This window comes from Macadamia integrifolia, unplaced genomic scaffold (assembly GCF_013358625.1).
Source record: "Macadamia integrifolia cultivar HAES 741 unplaced genomic scaffold, SCU_Mint_v3 scaffold750, whole genome shotgun sequence".
Taxonomy (NCBI): domain Eukaryota; kingdom Viridiplantae; phylum Streptophyta; class Magnoliopsida; order Proteales; family Proteaceae; genus Macadamia; species Macadamia integrifolia.
Window position 1 is genome coordinate 69,104 of NW_024870531.1, and position 4,439 is coordinate 73,542.

At 36.0% G+C, this 4,439-nt stretch overlaps 1 long non-coding RNA gene across 2 annotated transcripts in view; it reads left to right on the forward strand.

The window, feature by feature from the left end:
• LOC122069881 overlaps window positions 1-4,439 on the forward strand; it is a 7,235-nt gene continuing 2,796 nt past the window's right edge. The window contains exons 1-3 of one of the 2 annotated variants that reach the window (XR_006137579.1): window positions 1-37; window positions 216-259; window positions 342-432. This is a non-coding gene — a long non-coding RNA (uncharacterized LOC122069881). Of the gene's footprint in view, window positions 38-177; window positions 260-341; window positions 433-4,439 lie in introns of those variants that run through there. The other variant, XR_006137578.1, reaches the window with a different exon arrangement.

A 4,439-nucleotide genomic window follows, 5' to 3' on the forward strand; every position in this document is an offset into this window, starting at 1 on the left:
GCTTGATCGAGGTTCTCCTTGAAACAGAGCGACGGAGGTGAGAAATCCCATCGTCCTCTTCCTCTTCTTCCTCTGCTTCCTCTTCTTACTCGTCTTCTTCTTCTTCTTCTTCTTCTTCTTCTTCTTCTTCTTATTTTTCTTCTTTCTTCCTTCTCTTTTTTTTCTTCTTTTTTTTGTGTTTAGGGTTTCTCACGTTTACCCTCTGTTCATGATAGATGCTCGCATCTGAGAAGATTGCCTAAAACCGAGTTGATTGAAGGTGAGATTTCCCCTCTTCTTTGTATTCTTGGCCTACATTTGTGTTTTATTAAGATTATTGAAGTTCGGTTTCTATTTTTCAGGTTGTAAACTTCATATCTAGGGTTTACCCTCTTTCCAAATCAGACGATCGACTCCAAGGTTTGAATCTGCAAAATCGAAGCTTGATTTAAGGTGAGATTTCGATTCTTATGTGATTTTTTCTTCTTCGTATGCGTGTTCTTAATATTATGGAAATTCGGTTTCCATTTTTTCAGATTTTCTTCTTCTTCTTTCTTTCTGTAAATAAATTTCTGTTATTCTATAACTTCCTTTGGAATGTATGGAATTCTGACTAGGTTTTGATCTCTTTTTCTTCTCTGTTTCTCTGTAAAACTATAATGTTTGCTTTGGTAATCTCTGTTACTTTGCTTTGTAGTTGTCTCTGTTTTGATATGTGAGCTTGAGCGGGGTCAGGTTTGTATGATGGAAGGAAAAAAGGGTGGGTTTTCAATAGGAGCAGAGAATGTTTTGGTTTTCCTATTCTGTTCCTGGGCATCTTATTGCTTTTTGTTTGAATTGCTTCTTGATCGGTCTGGGTTTTGAATTAGAACACTCATTAGCAACTCTGATCTGCACGGTCACCTTCGCCTCGGGTTTTACAGTCCCTGGAGGTTTCAATGTTGATGGCCCATACAATGGCATGGCTACCTCGTTAAGGAAGCCTGCATTCAATGTTTTCGTCATCTGCATTACCATGGCTTTGTATCTGTCTATCGTGGTTGTGGTGAACAACATCTGTGCACAGTTGGCTGACATTCATGTCTTCGTTCTTGTGGCTAAATTTAGCTCACCATTGTTGGGTTTAGCCCTCATTATGATGGTTGTGTCATTTGAAGCGGGTTTGTACTGGGTCATACTTAAACTCCAGTGGCTAGCCACAGTGGTTTTGGTCATTGGATCCATTTTTCTTTTCTATATGGTATATTTCCTTTTTCTAATTAATGTCCCATATAAGTTCAATTACCTTGTTCCACGGTACATCTCCCGGAGGTTCTATCTTTTGATCTGAAAAATTGATAGAACCTTTGACAACATGGATTGGTTATCTAGTGTTAAAGAGGTCTGAATCACCTCATGGGAAGAGATGTTTCTTCCTTTGTTTAGACATTATCATCAAATGTAAGGGTTTGGGTTTGTTTCATTTTGGATCTGTTTGTTGAGAGGAAAAAGAACTCGTATGCATGATATGTATTACGGATAATAACAGATTCCAATGTAATAATAGCGTATGTGATATGTTGTATTAGTGTTATATCATTATGATCTTTAGTATTATTAAGAAAAATTATATTTGGGTTCTCTTTAGTTTAAAATTTTTTCTCATTCTACTCTTTCATGTGCAATCTATTTAGGCATAATGAAACCTCTCATAGCATATACTTCCCTAGCTAAATCTGGTTTTTTACTCTGTAATGCTCATGCAATAGCTACTTTTGCCTGCTCTTTTGTGCTAGATGATGAGTGTGAGGCTCCTTAATTATAAGTTAGACTCTTATTTTATTTGATGTGGTATAGAGACTTAGTAGACGAGCATGTACCATCTATAACGGTTAAGTTAGTTGTACTATTGCAACATGTTGATCATAGGTTCAAAACTTAGAAACATCCTCGCCTGCGAAGTAGAGGGTAAGGTTGCATCCATTTGCCCCTCCAAGACCCTGGAGTAGCAGGACCCTTACGAAGTAAGGGATAAGGTGGAGCCGGTGTTGGTGGACAGCTGTTATGATGATGATGGTTTCGTGTGTCCAACTGGACATGGTCGATGTGGTTTCAATATTCTTATATGGTAAAAATTTGACTAATAGTTGGAGAAGCACTCAAGGGAGCTTGGTTGAAAAGGTTTTTGACTAATCTAAGACAATTGCACAAGCTAAAGAGTCAAGAGCATATTAGTTGATCAAATATGTGGAATTGATACCTTATTAGAGAGATTATTCAGCAAGGTGATGTAGCCTTTACAAAGTTGACTTTGTAGATATTTTGTCTGATCCCATGACAAAGGGTTCATCACCAGTTGCATTTGAGAAACATGTTGAGAACGAGTGTGAAGTACATAGGAAATTTTCTTTGACGTAGAAATGATAGATTGTTAGAATTGTGTCTATCAAATTGGAATTTTCATTTAATATTTAAATTTATTTATTGTGCGTGATTATTGATGGTATTCACTTACAGTTCTCGATTGGGATAGAAATGATGATTCCACACTATATATTATACTAAAAGATTTGTATCCTATGTAGTCTGCCAGCCCCCTTTGGATAAAAAAACTGGATTGGGTTGGATTTGTCTCAGCTTGGATCTCTAGAGAGGGTCATTCCGATCCAGCCAAACTAAGGCAACTGCCTCAGTTGGGATGTAGGTACAATTTTTCATCTCCTGCAACTGAGTATGATTTTTTTTTTTTTTATGGTACTAATAAGTGTGGATGTTTTAGCTTCTTCAATTTGAATCCGAACACTCATTACTTGGGAACTTTTGAATTATGTAGTTCTCTTAGATGGTCATTGGGTCATGGATAGAAATTAACTCTGATCAACTTTTGATCAGAGTTGCTATTGCTGCCAAGGTCAAATTGAGGCCAAATCTTGGGGAGATGATCACTCTATTTTTCCTTTTTTCCTTCTCTTCATGCTGTATTTATTATTTTATATTTGTTGGGTATGTAACGAGTGTTGAAGGTTACTGATGATAGGAGTGTTCCTATTGTGAGTTGAGTTGATTTTTAGAGTTTAGGGTTATGGCTACGTTTCCATTATAGTTATGTACTTCATAGTGTAATTGTGTAATTGGGCATTTAGTCAATTATTTGAAAAAATAATGATTCATGTGTCAAATCTCTATGCTGTTCTAAGAGTCATTTTCAGGGTATTTCGTTGTGGTGTGCAGCCATCATTGTATCTGGTTCTACTATAGTGTCCTACATAGCGTCCTTGTAGATTCAATATAAAACAAGGATGTTATGCAATGGGATATTGCCCCCCACTTTTTTTTTGGATAGTAGTTTTTTCCTTGTTGGAGATTACCAGAGTTAAATTAGGAGTTGTTTTCTGGTTTTTGGGTTTTTTAACTACATCGAATCCTTGAATAAATGTAATAGTTCCTAAATTGATTAAGAGTTTGAATGAACTTTTGGGCTTCTTGCATGTGGAATAGACTAGACACAGTAGATCCTCCAAATATCGCTGTTCTTGCAGCTCAGTTTAAGATATTTAGCTATGACAAAGATAGACGGGTTTCCTGAGAAGAGGAAACTATTGTTCATGTTTACTCAATTTAGAACTCTAAAACAGTAGTTTAGATAAATTCCTAAACCTTTGATGAAGTTCATTATCAGAATAATGTGATACTTTGATCCTGTCTAATTCAAGTGATGGCTATTCCTTGAATAGTTGAGCTATACCTACATGGATTCTATTTTTTTCTAATGATTGTACATTTGCCATCTTCACATCTATTGGGAAATTGTGGAGGGCTTGATTTTGTTCAGAGTTTATTTGTTTGTTCTTGTCATATACATTTTGTAGCTATTTTATAATCTTATGGCTTTGTTGAATTTATATCCTTAACAATTCAACATTGCCAATTGATTTTCTTTGCAGGGAGGGAAAATTGGTAGGAGAGGGGTTTGAAACTACAAATCAGAGAGACCAACCATTAGTTTTCTATTTTTGTTTCCATCATTGGATTGATCTTTCAGTTGACTCATTCAGACTTGTGATTTCATAGACATATGTAATTTATTAGAATGTAATATCATGAGTTGGAATGAACCAAGGATTGAGTTGAGATCTTGTAGAGATAGGTAATTGATTGGAACATTGGATATAGGTAATGATATGAAGATCTAAACAGCTTCGACCATGGTCACAATTGCATTGACTATTTAGCTTTTTGTTCTGTGCTTGTTAACTTGTCATTTCTGTTAATGTCTTGTAAGGTTGTGGGTTGTGGATTGTGGATTGTGGATTTTTTTTGGACGAATAAAAGAATTCATTACCAAGAGGAAAACAAAAACGAATACAAAGGAGGGAGGACCCGAAAAGGGGCAAACCTCTATGGGGGAGGGAGACAAAACAGGGAGAAACCCTGTTAGTGGATATGTATATATAAATATGACAGATTCATTGCTTCGAGTT